The 20599-nt window shown below is 39.7% G+C and overlaps 1 protein-coding gene across 3 annotated transcripts in view; it reads left to right on the top strand.

Annotated features, from left to right (window-relative positions):
- The first annotated feature begins 214 nt into the window (after positions 1-214).
- The window catches only part of LOC126377061 (alpha-2Db adrenergic receptor), a 595604-nt gene continuing 575219 nt past the window's right edge, over positions 215-20599 (top strand). For 2 of the 3 annotated variants that reach the window (XM_050024692.1, XM_050024693.1), the window contains exon 1: positions 215-351. The gene's annotated coding sequence lies outside the window, so the exon portion shown is untranslated. Of the gene's footprint in view, positions 356-20599 lie in introns of all 3 variants that reach the window. The other variant, XM_050024694.1, reaches the window with a different exon arrangement.

The following is a 20599-nucleotide window of genomic DNA, read 5'->3' as shown; positions in this document are numbered from 1 at the left end:
TTTAAATAATCAGTGCATATTAAAACACCTCATATTTTGCATGTAGATATATTCTGGAAAGTTTAAGAACTATTGATTATTATAAAGATAAACTAATAAGAGGAAACCCAAAAAAAGCACAAAAGGAAGAATATCCCGAATTACCCCGAAAATTTTCCCACGGGACGTTCATTTTATTCCTGGCAACACTTTATCCGAATTCGCCAGTACAATTCGCGCCTTCGACCCGTACGCACGGCGCTCGTCCCGTGCTTTCGACATCGCGATTTAAAATAAAATAAAACGTGTTTTAGTGCTAAGTGCTATGTAGTGTCAATGTGAATGCTAAGTGCTAGTGCTTTTCACCGAACAGTGAGTATACCCATATCTAAATTTTAGGTTAGGCTGTATTATTTTTGTCAGTGTGTTTGTTGTAAATACGAAACAGGACAACTAAAGGTTGAGGCGAGATTAGTTGGATTGTGTCTTCAGTTACGTATGAGTTTTATGGATGTCGTATAGGAACCTTTTTCTTTTCCTTTTTTTACGATTTTTTTTATACATTTTCTTCGCTATTTGGCCAGACAAATAGGGGGCGTAGGGTAGATTCGCGTAAACATTTCAGGCAAGTTATTATTGTGCACACGCTCTGGTTACGCTGTAAGAATTCTATGTTTAGGTTATTAGGGAATTGAGGTTGGCCGGTGCGTTCGGAAAAATTGGCAATTCAGAACTTAGATTTTTTTATTTTATTTACCTATGTGAAACAATATACCTACGCAAAATCTTTGTTAAATTAGTGTATCAGAATAGAAGTGCATTGCCCGCATTTACCGTCGCGGGTTGGAAGGTTAGAGAGTCTGTAAAAAATTGGACCTGTCAAATCTTTCAGTGGACTAAAAGTAAAACCATCAAAGGTAAAAAAAGCGGACCCAGTGAAAACGGGATGACGTTTACGTGAGATTATGATGAAGTATGAAAAATAATTTACAAAATATTTATTTTGTTTTTTTACCTCCTTACTAAGGAGGTAATGTTTTCTTATCTGCTCCATAGACACTTGAAATAGGTAGGTAGTACCTATAATACAAAAAAAAAACGTCTTTTTTGATGTAGGTAGGTAGATACATAATAAAAATGGTTGTCACAATAGCATAGAATGAGGAATAATACACGGCTTCCGTGGTCCAGTGGTTTGAGCGTTGGGCTCACGATCCGGAGGTACCGGGTTCAAATCCCGGTGGGGAAAAATCACTTTGTGATCCCTAGTTTGGTTAGGACATTACAGGCTGATCAACCGATTGTCCGAAAGTAAGATGATCCGTGCTTCGGAAGGCACGTTAAGCCATTGCTCCCGCCTACTACTTACCGTAAGTAAGTAGTCATTACATGAGCCATGTCAGGGGCCGTTGGCGGCTCAATAGTAACCCTGACACCAGGGTTGTTGTGGTTGGTCATCCACCTCACAACCCACACGATAGAAGAGTATATTGCGAAAAAAATAAGTTAAGTAGCAATTTGTGATGTTTCCATTTATTAAGGTATAATAGTTCCGAAGTAAACTCATCAAATTATCCTCTAAAGCCTTAATAGCTTAGCAGAATTAGTTTCTACTTAAAATTTAGAGTAGGTAGCGATATAGTTCAGTAGGTCGTCTGGTAAAGAGATAAAGAGAGATTTTATGTTGCAGTTATAGACTTACCAAATTACGGATCATTATTTTTTTCCTTTGCAGGAATATACACATTTCACACAGGCAATGAAATAACATTAAATGTGCAAGTAACAACAATAGCTTTTTATAATCAACAAGAATGAAAGAATAGATGAAAAAAAAATACATAAACATAAACTGCCTATATACGTCCCACTGCTGGGCACAGGCCTCCCCTCAATCAACCGGAGGGGGTATGGAGCATACTCCACCACGCTGCTCCACTGCGGGTTGGTGGAGGTGATTTTACGGCTAATAGCCGGGACCAACGGCTTAACGTGCCCTCCTTGGAATCATCTTACTTTTTCGGACAATCAGGTGATTCAAGCCTGAAAAGTCCTTACCAAACAAAGGACCGTCTCACAAAGTGATTTTGACAATGTCCCCATCGGGAATCGAACCCGGACCTCCAGATCGTGAGCCTAACGCTGTAACCACTAGACCACGGAGGCTGTTAAATTTTTTTTTATTATTTTTAATTTAATTAAATGTTGTGGTAGAATTGCGAAAGCGGTATATAAAGTGAAAGTTGATGGTAGGGCTGGCAGAGGAAGACCTAGAAGGACTTACATTGACCAAATTGGAGATGTCCTTAAAAAAGGTTCAGTACGATCTACTCGGAACCGGCGTGCGTGTATGAAGCGATTGATGAATGTGGAGGAAGCAAGAGAAGTGTATCAGGATCGAAGCAAATGGATTTCCATAGTCTTTGTTTACCCCGGTGGGAAATAGGCGTGAGTTTATGTATGTATGTACTTTCCAGGCTACGTTCCTCAAGAAATTATAGATGGCGCTGTACGGTCACGAGTACTAAATGTATACACTTTGAAACCATGTCACATTAACTTTTTTGACAAATTAAACTGTAAGTCTCACTAAATGTCAAATATGTTAGTGCGACAGAGTCCTAAAGTGGGTACATGATATTGCTCATGACTGTACAGAGTTGCCTTCGTTTATCCTTCTAATTTCATGGATAACAGACGTATACACCCAGGCACAACAGACCTTCCACCGATTATTAATCTGATCAAAATAAAGAGAAGCAATAGGTAGCAACAAAATTGTTATACCATAACTGATCCAAATATCAAGCAATTATTTTTATACATGTCTCTGCTATTATATTATATGTTTGAATAATTTTGTACCCGAGCTATGAGTAAATAGGTAATTATCGCGTTAAAGATGTACAACGCCATCTATTGTTTTTACGGAACCTTACTTCCCTTTATCATCATCATCATCATCAGCCCATTAACGTCCCCACTGCTGGGGCACGGGCCTTCCCTATGGATGGATAGGGAGATCGGGCCTTAAACCATCACGCGGGCCCAGTGCGGATTGATGGTTATTAACGACTGCTAATGCAGCCGGGACCAACGGCTTAACGTGCCTTCCGAAGCACGGAGGAGCTCGAGATGAAAACTTTTTTTTTGTGGTCACCCATCCTATGACCGTACTTCTTTTACTTCCGTTTAATTAAGACTTCCGAAACGAATTCCAAAATCATCTATTTTGGGCCCGTAATGGGATTCAAACCTGCGACCTTACAGTGAGAGTCAAGCTTTCTACCAACTGGGCTACCACGGGTTTTTCCGATTTGTACGAACATTTAAATTTAATGTTCCTTAATTCGTTTTTCCGTGAAAGGTTTCAAGTAATTAACGTTATGAACGTTAATTTCGACGTTAATTCCCTTTTTATTTGTTACGTGAGACGTAACAGACGTTTGTGGACATGGTAATGGTTAAAATGTAACTTACGTAAAAAATAAATCATAGATGATACGCAATTGATATCACGTAGTTTATAGGAAAGAAAGAGTTGAAGAAAAGAGAACCATAATGAAGACTATAGAGAACCGGAGAGGAAATAATATTTGTTGCTGTGGTGTCCCTTTATAATAAACGTTTCTTTCTTTCTTTCTTTTTAAATATGATTAGCCACCTGATACCACACGATTCATTTATAACATACATTATAGAAGAAAAAATTAAAGGGAAAAAAGGAAGGGGTAGACCTAGGAGAACATGTATGGAACAAATAAAAGAGAAGGTGCAGGTCGTGTCGTATCAGGAGGTGAAGGATTTGACGGGAAGAGAGGAATGGTGATTACTCCACCGCCAAGCGCGCCTCTTTAATAAAAAGAGACAGTTTATAGGATTTCTAACCAGTTAATGGCAAAAGCTCGCTCCGTATTACATGGGACTTAAGCATAGCTGGCGAAACGTGGGTGTACGGTCACGAGCATTAATATGTATACACTTTGGTACCATGTCACATTAACTTTTTTGACAAATTGAAATGTAAGTCTCACTAAATGTCAAATATGTTAGTGCGACAGAGTCCTAAAGTGGATTATATTGCTCATGACTGTACATACTATTCACCTCTGTCTACCCCTTTAGGGATACAGGTAACTTACGTAAGAGATTTCTGAGGCTAATTTTTCTAGTGTTTAGACACTCGGGATTCGAACCTGGGACCTCCGGATCGTGAACCCATTGCAATTAGTGTTCCCTCCTTACAACATGGGTCCTTTAAGCGAAGCGTGAAGAAGCACCTAGTAGGCCAGTATGGTAGTCGCAACTGCTTCGAAACTGACTCATTGCGTTGCTTTTCAGTTCCTACTGCAATTGGGTCTTCTCTATGTTTACCATCAGGCATAGTTGAGCCAACATACATAACCAGCCTATATACGTCCAACTGCTAGACACAGGTGACCCCTGAAGAAGGATATGTGTGTGAAAGGTGTGAGTACTGAGATGGCGACTGACAGAAATGAATGGAAGAGGAATAGATGTTGTGTCGACCACACTTAGAGTTAGAACCTCGATACCGACCCCGCCGGCGTGGTCGACGATTTCCCTTATTCAGCGCTTATCGCTATCGACCCACTAGAGTCGATTAGTTATTTCAAGTATTTTTCCTCTCAGACGACGCCCTGAGCCGAGGTTCGCGCCCAACTGGGCACCCTCAGGCCTGTTGTCTTGACGTTGTACCGGGTGAGAGCCTTCAGCGCTCCCCATTTGTCCGGCCAAGTAGTTAATGCCATCTGCGGCAAATCTACAATATGTCAAGTAAAAAAAAAGAAGCTAGACACAGGCCTCCCTTCAATCAACCGCAGGGGGTATGGAGCATATTCCACCACGCTGCTCCAATGCGGGTTGGTGGAGGTGTTTTTACGGCTAATAGCCGGGACCAACGGCTTAACGTGCCCTCCGAAGCACGGAATCATCTTTGGCCAACATACTTGACTAAAATAAAAATCCCTGCACTGCAAGTCCTCCATTGTGATGTGACAAATAAAGTCAGTTTATAGTCATTGTAAAACAAATAACATCCTGTTTACAACCACTTTCCAGCCATTACAGAGGCAACACACACCCTGTATACTAGGGTAACACACGTGTCTTCACGCTATCATGGCCTTACAGGGAAAACTACATAAGCGCTTTTTAGAAAGGTCGGATATCTATTATAGTATTATAGTAGTGGGTAACATAGTACTACACTTTTCCCATGGGGGTAAACAGAGGGTTTGTAACTTTATTCTGAATGTCAGTAGTTCGATGAATGCTTATTCGACTGAAATATTTTTCGAAACCCTATTTAACGAATGATAATTAATTGACCGAAGCATTCATCGAACAACTCACATTTCTTGTTCGATGAATGCTTCGGTCAACCGTTCGTCGATAAAATTTCTTCGATACAAAGTTGACTCGGAAGAATTATCATTCGTTAAAAAGGGTTTCAAAAAATATTTCAGTCGAATAAGCATTCGCCAAACATTCGAACTAAAGTTACAGACCCGTAAACAGAGGCTATGGAATTCCATTTGCTAGACTACGGTAGTCAAACTCAACTGTAACGCGCCTTCTTATTATTTGAATCGTCAAGTTTTATACAAACATATTTTATTTGGAAAGTGTCACCCGTCTAAAACATCTGCAGCTTCTCATAACCTGTAACATAACGGGTATCCCTCAATCTATCCGGAAGGTGTATGGAGAATACTCCACCACGCTGATTCAAGCCTGCAAAGTTCTACTGCCTAGACCCACCCTACCCCCTGCCTTGTCTGCCTCGTCCTAGTGCCTTACTGTTGCGAACTCTTCGCAGATTTTATAATCTTTTTTCATGTTTTTTATATTTCTTTTTTGACGTTTTGTATAATTAAAACACATAATAACGGGTTCTTACCGCGTTTAAATCAGGGATATGACACTCCCGATATTAACTCCCCTGATTTAAACGCGGTAAGAACCCGTTATTATTCGTTTTAGGTATGATAATAACTGCGTAAACATAAAACAATGTTTTGTATCTTGGTTTTGTTTTTTTTTCGTCTTGTTCTTGTTTGGTGAAAATACATTAAATAACTCTCTCATAAGCTAAGTATTTTTTATTCATTTATTAGTAATCAGCTATCACCGTAGCTCACATTTACCAAACAAAGGACAGTCTCACAAAGTAATTTCGACAATGTCCCCATCGGGAATTGAACCCGAACCTCAGATTGGGAGCCTAACGCTCTAAAAACACTCATTCGTTAGACATTACCTCAGTCAGGGCAGACCAAAACCCAAAATCCAGGGGTCGTATCCGACCACAGCTTATGCTGAATGCGGCCCTTTTTTCTTGCCACCGCGACACACATGGTGAGCAAGTTGTTCCTTTATTTTCAGTTAAAATGTGTAACTTTTTTTCATATTTGTACTGAATTGCCAGTAAAGAAAAATAACTACTTCCGTGGTCCAGTTGCTAAGCTCATAAAATCACTTTGACTAGGAACTTGCTGGCGGAACATCCGATAGTCCGCAAGTCAGATGATCCGTGCTTCGGAAGGCGTGTTAAGTAGTAGAATCTGAATTATTTATTCAACGTAATTATCATGGATAACTTGTTGAAGGTCAATTTAACAATACAATACAATACAAATACACTTTATTGCACCAAAATAAAAATAAATAATTACAAAAAGACATAAAACATAACATTGTTGAATCTACGTCATTTCGCAAGGTGTTATGGCTGAGGGTAAGAAATGACAAGAAACTGCAACAGCAAAACATCTTTTAAATCAATGTAGGTATACATTACAAGTTACTTATTAACTAGAGGAACACATTTAATACCATTAAAGTCCCGGCTACTATTTACCTAAATTAAAGTATGTAGAGGGCGTGAGGTCAGCAGCCGTTTAGAATAGGTGCGGAGCGAAGAGTTACTGTTCGTAGTATTATCTTACTTCTTACTAATATTATAAATGTGAAAGTTTGCGAGTATGGATGTTTGGATGTTTGTTACCCTTTCACGCAAAAACTACTGAATGGATTTTAATGAAACTTTACAATAATGTAGCTTATACATCAGAATAACACATAGGCCACAATTTATAAAGATACTCTGTGAATTGTCAAAAATATGACGATAAGTGTCAAGTAAATAGGAAAACATCTACCATCTGCGAGCAATTCTGGCGTGCGTTGACAAAACTGTTATGTAATGTATGATATGTTGGAAATATTTATCTTAAATGGTCCTACAAAAAAGCCAGGCCTATGATTAGGGATGTGTAGTGATTGATCTATATAGTTACTCAATTTAGAGTCTTTACCCGAAATTTAATCATTTAAAACATCATTCATTCATCATCATTCTTTCCGTGGAAACCGAAATCCACGCGGACGAAGTCGCGGGCGACCGCTAGTCTATTCTTAATACTATGGTACAGGCCTCCCCTTAATCAGTCGGTGGGGGTCTGAAACAGTGGAGTATACTCCACCACGCTGCTCCAGCGTGGGTGGGTGGCGTTTTCATAGCTCGTAATATTTAAATAAGTAAGGAAACCCATTTATAAACGTTAAAAATATCGATAAAAAACAAATTATCTACACCGAAGCTTTTAACTGTGCATTATTCAAATATTAATAGAGACGAAGCATAATTATAAGTTCTGTTTATCTTTTATTTGTCTAATGGCCTGTGACAAGACAAATGAATTCCCTGTCAAATGGGTTATGATAAATGTTATGGGCATGTGCTTAAGCACTTTAGTTATTACAACATGCATAAATATTCATTGAGGAGCTCGGTGGCGCAGCGGTAAACGCGCTCGGTCTGCGATTGTTGAAGTTAAGCAACTTTCGCAAAGGCCGGACATAGGATGGGTGACCACAAAAAAAAAGTTTTCATCTCGAGCTCCTCCGTGCTTCGGAAGGCACGTTAAGCCGTTGGTCCCGGCTGCATTAGCAGTCGTTAATAACCATCAATCCGCACTGGGCCCGCGTGATGGTTTAAGGCCCGATCTCCCGCATCCATCCATAGGGAAGGCCCGTGCCCCAGCACTGGGGACGTTAATGGGCCGATGATGATGATGATGAGTGTCCGACCGAACTTTCAGTTTCGGTTTCAATGAGTTTCGGTGCTATATTGCTTCGGTTTCGGCCGAAAATTCGCCAAAACGACCGCAACGGCAATTGGGTAGTTTCCAAGGTCAAAAATAAATTATCTTCTTCTACCGTGTGGGTTGTGATTGTGAGGTGAATTAGCAACCTAGTGTCAGGGTTATTATTGAGCCGTGAAAGGCCCCTGACATGGCTCATGTAACGACTACATTCTTACATCATTAAGTAGTAACCGGGACCAACGGCTTAACGTGCCTTCCGAAGCACGGATCATCTTTCTTTCGGGCAATCAGGTGATCAGCCTAATGTCCTATAACCAAACTAGGGATCACAAAGTGATTTTCATGATGTGTCCCCACCGGGATACGAACCTGATGAGAAGCTTGTGTCCTGCAGTGCAATATCCATTTTCCCTGCTTAACTATGTGATCTCTCCGACCGATTTCGGCCATGGCGACCACTTCGACTCCTAGTCGGCACGACGTTGATGCTACTATCAAACAACTCTTGCTGCATGAGTCATGCTATGTCGCGCATCGCGATATATATCGCGGGGATTGATCAATAGACGTACTACGTTTATCAATGTAGACAGCATTATCTTATACATGCCTTCCGAAGCACGGATCATTTAACATCTTATAAATTATGTTATAAAAGTTTAGATGAAATCCAAGCGAATACAATAACGCTTTATTGCACATATAAACACAAATTGACCAAATTGGAGATGTCCTTAGAAAAGGTTTAGTACGTACGACTACTCTGAACCGGCGTGCGTGTATGAAGCAATTGATGAATGTGGAGGAAGCAAGAGAAGTGTGTCAGGATCGAAGCAAATGGAATTCTATATAGTCTCTGCTTACCCCGGTGGGAAATAGGCGTGAGTTTATGTATGTGTGTTTGAATTGTTGATTATTTTGTAGAACTACTTACTAATCCATTGCATACAGTCTTTAATAGTTTTTTTGTTGTTTATCTCTTTCTTCACTAACATGATCTTCCCTCATTCAGCGCTTATCGCTATCGACCCGCTAGGGTCGATTAATTCTTTCAAATATTTTTCCTCTCAGACGACGCCCTGAGCCGAGGTTCGCGCCCAACTGGGCACCCTCAGGCCTGTTGTCTTAAACGTTGTACCGGGTGAGAGCCTTCAGCGCTCCCCATTTGTCCGGCCAAGTAGTTAATGCCATCCGCTGCAAATCTACAATAAGTCACGTCAAAAAAAAATACTAACATGATCTCACAATTCCTAATATTTACTTTCATAGACTGTGTGCATATGGCAAGACGGACCTCATGTGAATTATAAACACAACACTAAAAACAATTACAAAAGTGACAAAAGAAGCATAATCGGCGGTCTTATTGCTAAATAGCAATTTCTACTTAGATACATACAATTAATAAGTTATATTGTAACAATTACATCCATGCACTAAGTAAATAGCAATCCTCAAAGCTACGGGCTCAAGTTACAATCAAGCCGGGACCCAAGTGACTAAGGGATTGCAGAAATGGCTTAAGCCACGTACGAAGAGCCAATCAGCTCGCGACAGACTGGCTTAAGCCGAATGCTAATATTAAAGGAGTAAATGTAACTTCATTTATATTTGAAGCTGGAATATTAAGATTGCACTGCGCTTATTCTGAATTCAAATATACCTGTTTATTGTCACTTTACAATGAGAACCAAGTATGCGCCTTTTTATTGTGTATAAATTCTTATCTTATCTTATTTAACCTATACGATCCCACTGCTGGGCAAAGGCCTCCCCTTGATTGTTCCACTCCTCTCGACTTTGCGCGATCTCCGGCCAATCCTTCCGATAAGCATTGAGGTCGTCACACCATCTTTTACGCGGTCTTCCTCGACATCTATGTCCGCCCTTAGGTATCCAGTGAGTAACAACCCGTGCCCATCGCTCCGGATGCATTCGACAAACGTGTCCGGCCCAGTCCCACTTCAGTTTTGCGGACTTTTTCCCTACATCAAGGATACCCGTTTTGGAGCGCAGTGTAGTATATAAATTTAGGTACGGTTATAAATAATAGTTGCAGTTATAGTTGCAAATTACGTCTCACAAATTTTTGCCTTTGCAGGAGTACACGTTTCACACAGGCAATGAAATAACATAAGAGAGAAAACAATAAAAAAAAAAACAAAAAACTATTAAAGGATATAACATGCAATTTTCTTTGAAATTCAAATTCAAATGTATTTATTGCATTGCTACAGGTTAAGAAGGTCTTAAACAATATTACATACATCCACTGCAGCATATCAGTCTTAAGTGTACAATTTTTAATTCAGATACATATATTTAAATTACAATTTAAATTTTGTGATAGATATTAAAATAATGTGAGTCAATATAAATGTGAATATGATTAAAAATAATTTGACTAGGTACGCTTAACTAAATACAATGACAAAATTATAAGATAAGATGAGTGAATATAAATGTCAAAATGCTTAAAATTAAATTGATTTACGCTTAATTAAATACAATGACAATATTAAATCCATAACTCATAAAACACCATTATTCAAAATTTTGGTCATAATTAAATTTTATTGCGATTATCAAAAAATTCATTGGTGCTAATTCCTGTAAATACCATCTAAGTTTATTTTAAGTTATATCTGTCATTTTCTTATCCGCCGAAAAGGAAAGGGACGGGTAATCGACAAGCATAAAATTTATGGAACACACGTCAATTTTAAGCACAAATCTAAACCAACCGTCTAAAAATTTTACATCCGTCAATAACCCGACACAGTTAAGTAGACAGCACGTCAAACGGATTGCATACCAGCGACGTACCTTTTGATTCGCCCGGGTTATTCATTCATTTACTCATTCTTCCTAAAATTAAGAGCTGTGAATCATCCGTCCCTTTCCTTTTCGACGGATATAAAAATGACGGATATAACTTAAAATAAAATTAGGCGGTGTCTGCAGGAATCGGGGCCATTAACACTATAAAATAGTTTTGTTTTAGTTTTTTTTTTAGTTTTGTTTGTTGATTGATGAATGTGGAGGAAGCAAGAGAAGTGTGTCAGGATCGAAACAAATGGAATTCTATAGTCTCTGCTTACCCCGGTGGGAAATAGGCGTGAGTTTATATAAATATGTATGTATAATAAAATAGTTTTGACAGTAACCACTGAGTCAATTTCAATTAGCAAAACCTTTTACATAACATAACATGAGCAGCCTATATACGTCCCACTGCTGGGCACAGGCCTCCCCTCAATCAACCGGAGGGGGTATGGAGCATACTCCACCACGCTGCTACACTGCAGGTTTTTTACATCACAGGATTGAACCACGGGATCTTAAACAAAGGACAGTCTCACAAAGTGATTTCGGAAATGTCATCAGTGTCAATTCCCATCCGGAATCGAACCGCTGTCTCGACAACGTGAGCCTAATGCTCAAAGCTATTGCTGGTCTTCTTCTTATCGTGTGGGTTGTGAGGTGGAATACCAACCTAATCAACCCTAGTGTCAGGGTTATAACTGAGCCCCCAAAGGCGACTACGTACTCACATCAGTAAGTAGTAACCGGGACCAACGGCTTAACGTGCCTTCCGAAGCACGGATCATCTTACTTTCGGACAATCGGGTGATCAGCCTGTAATGTCCTAACCACACTAGGGATCACAAAGTGATTTTTGTGATATGTGCCCACCGGGATTCGAACTTGGGACCTCCGGATCGTGAGCACAACGCTCAACCACTGGACCACGGAGGCCGTCCGATGTCGGTTAAAATACAAATATACTTTATTGCACACAACATACAAAACAAGTTTTACACATACATAACATACATAAACAGCCTATATACGTCCCACTGCTGGGCACAGGCCTCCCCTCAATCAACCTGAGGGGGTATGGAGCATACTCCACCACGCTGCTCTACTGCGGGTTGGTGGAGGTGTTTTTACGGCTAATAGCCGGGACCAACGGCTTAACGTGCCCTCCGAAGCACGAAATCATCTTACTTTTTCGGACAATCAGGTGAATCAAGCCGGAAAAGTCCTTACCAAACAAAGGACAGTCTCACAAAGTGATTTCGACAATGTCCCCATCGGGAATCGAACCCGGACCTCCAGATCGTGAGCCTAACGCTCTAACCACTAGACCACGGAGGCTGTTAGACCACGGAGTTTTACACACATGGACGAAATAAACAATACAATCTGGCGGCCTTATTGCTAACCAGCAATTTCTTCCAGGCAACCAGTGGCAAGAAAACCAAAACCACAGTAACCAAACCCAAAAGTCAAATGACCAAACCAAAGTTTTCCTAAATATTTTTCTCTGTGTTACTTTGTTACAAGAATACCATCCAAACCTAATTTCCCTTGTAGGGGTTGAGTAATGGTATAGTCTCTATAGATCGGTATAGCATGGTATAGCGCGACTGAGCCATCCCGCGGTGATCCCACAATTTGTTAGGATCACCCTGTATATAGGTCAGGCTAATTGTACTTATACAGGGTGCCCCGTTGTCTTGCATAGTGATTTTTCGCGAAACCGCGTAAAGCGTGGCGGAGTAGGTTTGGTTTAGTTGTTTGGAATAAATTGCTATTTTAATTAAGTGTATTGTCTTCATCTATCGTGTGGGTTGTGAGGTGGATTACCAACCTCATCAACCCTGGTGTCAGGGTTATCATTAAGCCGCCAAAGGCCCCTGACATGGCTCATGTAACGACTGCTTACTTACATCGGTAAGTAGTTAGCGGGACCAAAACGGCTCACCGTGCCTTCCGAAGCGTGGACCATGTTATTTTCGGACAACCAGGTCATCAGCCTGTATTTAGCTAATTGTCTTTTACAAGCCTGTCTTCTATCTATTTTTTCTGCATTGAGTAGTGAGTAATCATTACATTCAACATTGTACATACATACATACATAAACTCACGCCTATTTCCCACCGGGGTAAGCAGAGACTATAGAATTCCATTTGCTTCGATCCTGACACACTTCTCTTGCTTCCTCCACATTCATCAATCGCTTCATACACGCACGCCGGTTCAGAGTAGATCGTATTGAACCTTTTCTAAGGACATCTCCAATTTGGTCATCATAAGTCCTTCTCGGTCTTCCTCTGCCAGCCCTACCATCAACTTTCGCTTTATATACCGCTTTTGCAATCCTATTATCCTTCATCCGCTCTACGTGTCCAAACCAACCTAACATTCCCTTCTCAATCCTAGTCACTATATCGTCTTTTACACCACATCTCTGTCTTATCACACTGTTTCTCACTCTATCACTCAACTTCACACCGCAGATGCTACGCAAAGACCATTCAACATTGTACTGTAAGTAAATATTATCCATTTCTTTATAGTATCTAAATTTTTCATGTTCGCCACTTTCAACACATTCCTTATATTTTTTAGCAAGAGCATTAATTTTCCATCTAACTTGATCTGGAGTAACCTCGATGTTATGCTGTTTTAAGGTTTCCGATATTGCAATCCATATCCTTGTTTTCTTTTTTGGCGTTTCTAACATTTCAAGTTTAGATTCGTATGTTTTTAAAAGAATTTCAGTATCATCTGTTGTCCAAACGGCACATTGTTTTTCATTTGTTATAGCTTGTTATAGCTTTTGCTTCCTGATTTAGGGATTCCTCATGCTCAGACAGATCTTTAGTAGTAGATTCTGTGTTGTTAGCTTGAGCTACTAGGTTATCCAATCAACTTAAAAACAAAAGTGTCCTAACCAAACTAGGGATCAGAAAGTGATTTCTGTGATATGTCCCCACTGGGATTCGTACCCTCCGGATCGTGAGCCCAACGCTCAACCACTGGACCACAGAGGCCATTAAAAAGTGTATTGTAATGTTTGTGTATTCAGTTCCTTTCTTTTATTTATAATTTATTTATTTTGTATTAACTGACCTGTCCTTTGTTTGATAAGGACTTTGCAGGCTTGAATCACTTGTCTGAAAAAGTAAGAAGATTCCGTGCTTCCGAGGGCACGTTAAGCTATTAGCCGTAAAACACCTCCACCAACTCGCAGTGTAGCAGCGTGGTGGAGTATGCTCCATACCCCCTCCGGTTGATTGAGGGGAGGCCTGTGCCCAGCAATGGGACGTATATAGCCAGTTTGTGTTATGTTTGAATGAACGTGTAGATGCGTGCTGAAGTTTTACGATCGTTTACAATCGTCCTCATGTAGGTGCGGGGCCTATGGGATATAAAATCATCATCACATCCCTAGCCTTATTCCCTTTTTCACAGGGTCCGCTTACCTTACCTGAAGATTTGACAGGTCCGGTTTTTTACAGAAGCGACTGCGTGTCTGACCTTCCAACCCGCGAAGGGTAAATCAGCCCAATACAGGTTTCGAAAATGTATTTCTCTGGTATGTGGGTGTTCTTACGATGTTTTCCTTCACCGCTGAGCACGTGATGATCATTTATGATCCAAACATGAATTCGACAACAAATTCAAATTCAAAAATATCTTTATTCAGTAGGTAACATAATTACACTTTAAATAGTCAATTTCCACATAACGAACGTCTCATCCGCCTAAAACTACTGCAGCTTCTTACAACCTATATAGCCGGGGAAAAGAAACTGCAAGAAAAACCTCGGCACAGGGCCCTAGACGCAACAAATTCTACAATCATTAGTTTAGGCCTGTCCTGCTATGGGACACAATAACAGTAAATTGATTTAGTGTTATCTTGACCTATTCACGCGTACTTGAGATCTACGTATAGTGCAATATAGATGAGATCCCGGATCCTATAAGCCCTCCCATTTCAGATGTGATCTCACTTCCTCCGTTACCTTGCTAAGTAACGTATTTACTAACTAGTTACTTGCGATTTCGTTTATATGGTTTCGTCCAGATAATGTCTAGTAGTTTTAAGATTTGTCTCATTTAGTCTTTTCTTTTTCCACATTCATTTAATTCAAAGCTACTGTGACATTTGCGGTGCTCAAGCAAAATACTTATAGAAAAATGTTTGAAGAGCCAGGTGCTAACAATTATTTTGGCCGAGATAATATTAAAATACCGTGTTCCAAGAATATTTAACACATTAGAATATAAGTTGTTTGTTACTAACATATATGGATACAGTCCGAATTAAATAATTTGAATTTGAATTTTGAATTTTAATAGTATTGAGTTCGAAAAAAGTTGCTGATAAACTTTTATGCAATACCGTAGTGACTTGCTAATGATGACGATTACTTGCAATAGGTAATAATAGCTTAGGCCGCCTCTATCGGAGAGGTATCTATTAATTTTTGTTATTGTCACCCAGATCAGACTCAGAAAGCAATATAAATGAAAATCGGTAAGATACTTATGCTAAGATATAAGAAGCTTTCATTACATATAAGTCTCGTCAGTGGAGGTTTTTAGACAAGTTTTGTCCATTCTCCTCTATGGAACACGCGTCAATTTTAGGCACAAATCTTAAACAACGCAAAAAAAAATACATTAGCCAATAACCCGGCAGATAAATGAATAGCACACGTCAAACATTTTGCATACCAGCCAGATACCTATTTCCGCCCGGGTGCTTCAGCTATCCATCATTAGTCCCTTTCTATTTCTGCGGATTTATGATCCGTTTAGGCCTGTACTGGATTCGAACTTGCGACCTCAAAGTGAGAGGCAAGCGTTCTACCAACTGGGCTACCACGGCTCCGGCAGGGCCCGAACCCTATTTTTCGTTGGTATTATATTATTTCACCTCCACCAACAGGCATTGGAGCAGAGTGGTGGAGTATGCTCCATACCTCCTCCGGTTCATTGAGGGGAGGCCTGTGCCCAGCAGTGGGACGTATATAGGCTGTTTATCTAAATATATAAAAGGAGAAACTGACTGACTGACATATCAACGCACAGCCTAAACGGCTAAACGTAGGCACTTGAAATTTGGAAGGGACGTAGCTTAGGTACCGTAGAGGTGCACTAAGAAAGGAATTCCCGGAATTCCCAAGGGAACGGGAATTAGCGGGAAAATCCTTATGTATGAAAAATCTTAACCGCTTAAGTTAGACGCTTGAAATTTGGCATGCAGGTAACTTAGTCAACTTAAAGCTTAGTTACAACAGGATATTTCAAAAATTCCCACGGAAACGGGAGTTAGCGGGAAGAAACATTTGTATGAAAAAATCTAAACTGCATAAGTTAGATGCTTGAAATTTGATATGCACTCCCTCACACACAAATATTCCTCTTTTATAACACGCCACGCGGACGAAGTCGCGGGCAAAAGCTAGTGTATGTATATTCTTTCAACGGTTGAATGTGGACACGAATTTATTACTCTTCTCTATAACTTTGCGTCAACGGGCTTAGACCTTTTAACTTACCTTGTGAATGTAGAAATAAGGTAAACAATTGTATAATAAAATGTTTTACGAGTCTTTTTAGTGGCATGAATTAAAATATATTATTATATCTAACAATAACTTTAACATGAGGTAAACCCTTGTATTTACCTATGCTTAAGTACTCTATTTATTATCTCCATAGGGGTTCGCCTTTATTAGGCACTACAATACAATACAAACGGCCTCAGTGGTCCAGTGGTGTGAGCGTTGGGTTCACGATCCGGAGGTCCCGGGTACAAATCCCGGTGGGGACACATCACAAAAATCACTTTGTGATCCCTAGTTTGGTTAGGACATTACAGGCTGATAACCTGATTATACATTGTTTTAAGTTTACGCGGTTATTATCATAAAAAAATTATGGAAAATTATGGATCTACCTACTCCACTCCAATCTCATCAGTCATCCCGTGATCATGGCACTTGCAACAGTGTCGAAATATCGGGAGTCTCATATCCCCATTTAAACGCGGTAAGAACCCGTTATTATGTGCTTTAATTATGATAACCTGATTGTCCGAAAGAATGATGATCTGTGCTTCGGAAGCCACGTTAAGCCGTTGGTCCCGGTTACTACTAACTGATGTAAGTAAGTAGTCGTTACATGAGCCATGTCAGTGGGGTCTTTGGCGGCTCCGTAGTAACCCTGACACTAGGGTTGATGGGATTAGTAATCCACCTCACAACCCACACGATAGAAGAATACAATACAAAAATATTTTAAACAAAATAGATACAGAAAGGGACATTAGTCAGAATAACTTATTCAACGTAATTATCATGGATAAGCTTGTTGAAGGTCAATTTTACGTCATTTCGCAAGGTGTTGCACTGCAACTAAGTATGTTTTTTATAAATAGTTTTCCGCCTGTGTATATATACATATACGGAATGTATATATACGTATTAGTAATATAAATATCCATAACTTCGTCTATTGCGCACGGCATATTTATTCTATCCCCTTCTTCTATCGTGTGGGTTGTGAGGTGAATTACTAACCTTATCAACCCTGGTGTCAGGGTCACCATTGAGCCTCCAAAGGCCCCTGACATGAGTTACGTAACTACTACGTATATACATCAGTAAGTAGTAACCGGGACCAACGGCTTAACGTGCCTTCCGAAGCACGGATCGTCTTACTTCCGGACAATCAGGTGATCAGCCTGTAATGTCCTATAACTAAACTAGGGATCACAAAGTGATTTCGTGATGTGTCCCCACTGGGATTTGAACCTGTTCAGAAGCCTGAGTCCTGCAGTGAGACATGCACTAGATTTAAAATCCACTTTCCCTGCTTAACTATTAACAGCTTGCGCTATATACTTCCTATCAAACAACTCTTGCTGCATGAGTCATGCTATGTCGCGCATCGCGATATATATCGCGGGGATTGATCAATAGACGTACCTCGTTTATCAATGTAGATAGCATTATATACAGGTTGCTAGTGACACCGTAATGAATACTGAAAACATGATTCTGGTTCAGACCATGATTTTGAGTTGATATCAAGTGGAATTTTCAGTCGGGAAATTCATGATTTTTTTTTCAGTTCCATACTTTTGCAACGGTAAATTTCACTTGATATCAACTCAGAATCATGGTGTCAATCTTCCCTCAAAGTTTTCGTTACGATGTGACGAACACTCTGTATATTAGTCTTTCTTGTAGCTTGCACTTGTCGCATCTACGTACTCGTATATAGAGTAACTGTGTAAGCCAACCCAACGCGGCACTTGGATCGTGCAGTCCGAATCTCAGGTCGGGTTCGAAACCATTGAAATTTGTTAACAAATTCATATTTGGATCATAAGTCATGCTCACGATGAAGGAAAACATCGTTAAAAGTGAGAGGAAATCTATTTTCAGGAGTTTATGACCTAACCTGTAATTGAATCAGGAAGTAGGTATGTTATACGTGTATGTATTTTGAACAGTTATGTATGAGTTCCTATTTTGTTCTGGGAACGAATAAAAACATAGAACAAGTTCAGCTACTTCTCTTCCCGGGAATGTCGTAAATCTGACAGAGGGACTGTTATGGGTGATAGGCTTATCTCTTGTCATCGTAATGTTCATCAATCTTGGGAATTCGTATCAACAGTGGCTGCAAGTTGTCTTTGATTACTTGGCTCTGCCCATTTCTTTAGATTTTACCGGCTTGAGTTTACGAAAGAAACGTTTATTATTTAAATCTCAATATCAAAGACATACAAAATTAGGCACAGAAACAAAAAAAACACAATCAAAAAACATTAACTTGTCTACAAAGACGATTACGAACTTATATAGTTACAGATGATGGTGGCGGCGTCCCTAATAAAAAAGGCCTCACTCAGCATTATGTATGTAAACGACACGATGACGTAGACAGTGTAACTCATGCAGCGGCGTCCGGCGGCCATTTTGGTTCCGCACTGTAATTAGAAGGAATGAATTATTTAGCTACCCGCATAGTTTTAAACTAATCCTGCGAGGCCAAAGCGGAATATTAACTAAACACGCCGGAAGTAATTGGTCAATGATGTTCACTATCACATCATGGTGTACACACTAAATACGTATCTATATACATTAAATAATTTCACGCCTATTTCCCTCCCGGGTAAGCAGACTGGTATTCCATCTGCTTCGAATGTTTTGATCATGAAATCATGACACAATGCTCTTGCTTTCTCCACGTTCGTCATTCGTTTCATTTGTACAGGCTAATCACTTAAGGTGGTTCGACGGTTAGCTAGGCGCTCAAGCGTCAAAAGATGGCTTTAGTGCCTTAATTTGACTTAATTATTTATTTTTGGATTTTATACACAATATTGTTTCAAAGTTAATAGGTACGGTTGCCGGTTAGGAGCTCGGTGGCGCAGCGGTAAACGCGCTCGGTCTGCGATTGTTGAAGTTAAGCAACTTTCGCAAAGGCCGGTAGCAGTAATATAAATAAAAATATAAGTTTAAAATTCAAACCCGAGTATGGAAATATCGCGCCTATTTCCTAAACATTCGGAAGAATTTCAGAGAAATATTTTCTTGTTTCATACTTTTTAAGGCGCAATTTTTCCGTAGTCGAGTTTTAGTTTTAAAACTAATATATTTTTTAATAAAATTTATCATTACCAACCACCTTTAAACTTTGTTAAAAGCGATCACCAATAACCCACAATTTTCGCCCAAAAAACTGTAAACCTGCAATTTCCAACAACGGATTCCCGTCCTGGTGAAAGAGCAACCTTCCCGAGAGCCGGCTAATCCGGGAATATCCGCAACGGTCCGGCGACGGTAATCCGGACGTATTGAACGGACCGGACCGATCTTTCACCCTCGCCCTAATTAGCCACGTCCCTTATTCCGCGAGCAGTTTTTCAATTAACTTGCTGATAAACACACTTCTGTATGTGTAACAACAAGGGGGGTAAAAAGGCCACATTGAATCAATGTAACATAAGCTCACGACTATATCCCAAATGGGGTAGTTAGAGGTACAATTAAAGAGCAAAAGTTCAGTCACTGAGCCCAGCGAATTATTTGTAGACTTCGTCCGCGTGGCGTGTTATAGAAGAGAGATCTTTGTGTGTGTGAGAGAAAGGTTAAAAAATGCTGAATTTTATTATTTTTAATTGAGCTTATAGTATAAGTAGCTCAGTTAAATAATTAATTGTTATAATTTTTTAGATTATTAGTTTATGATAATTTGGTTTCCATTCTCCCATTTTCCCAAAATTTCCCGTCACTACTCTGCGCCTATTGATTGTAGCGTGATGAAAAGTATACTATAACCTGCCCAGGAGTATGAAGAATAATTGTACCAAGTTTCGTTAAAATCCGTCGAGTAGTTTTTGTTTCTATAAAGAACATACAGACAGACAGACAAACATTTTGGTGATTGCATTTTTGGCGTCAGTATCGATCACTAATCACCTCCTGATAGTTATTTTGAAAATATATTTCATGTATAGAATCGACCTCTCTACAGATTTATTATAAGTATAGATTAGTTGTCATAATTATAAAATTTATGTTTTTGTAGGTCTTTTTGGTCTATTACAGAAACGACATGTAACCAGGAGGTCTTAAGTGCAACTAGTTAATTTATTACACCATTT

The sequence above is a fragment of the Pectinophora gossypiella genome, chromosome 22 (assembly GCF_024362695.1).
Source record: "Pectinophora gossypiella chromosome 22, ilPecGoss1.1, whole genome shotgun sequence".
NCBI lineage: Eukaryota > Metazoa > Arthropoda > Insecta > Lepidoptera > Gelechiidae > Pectinophora > Pectinophora gossypiella.
The sequence above is the reverse complement of the archived record's forward strand: the minus strand, read 5'-3'. Positions and strand labels throughout refer to the sequence as shown.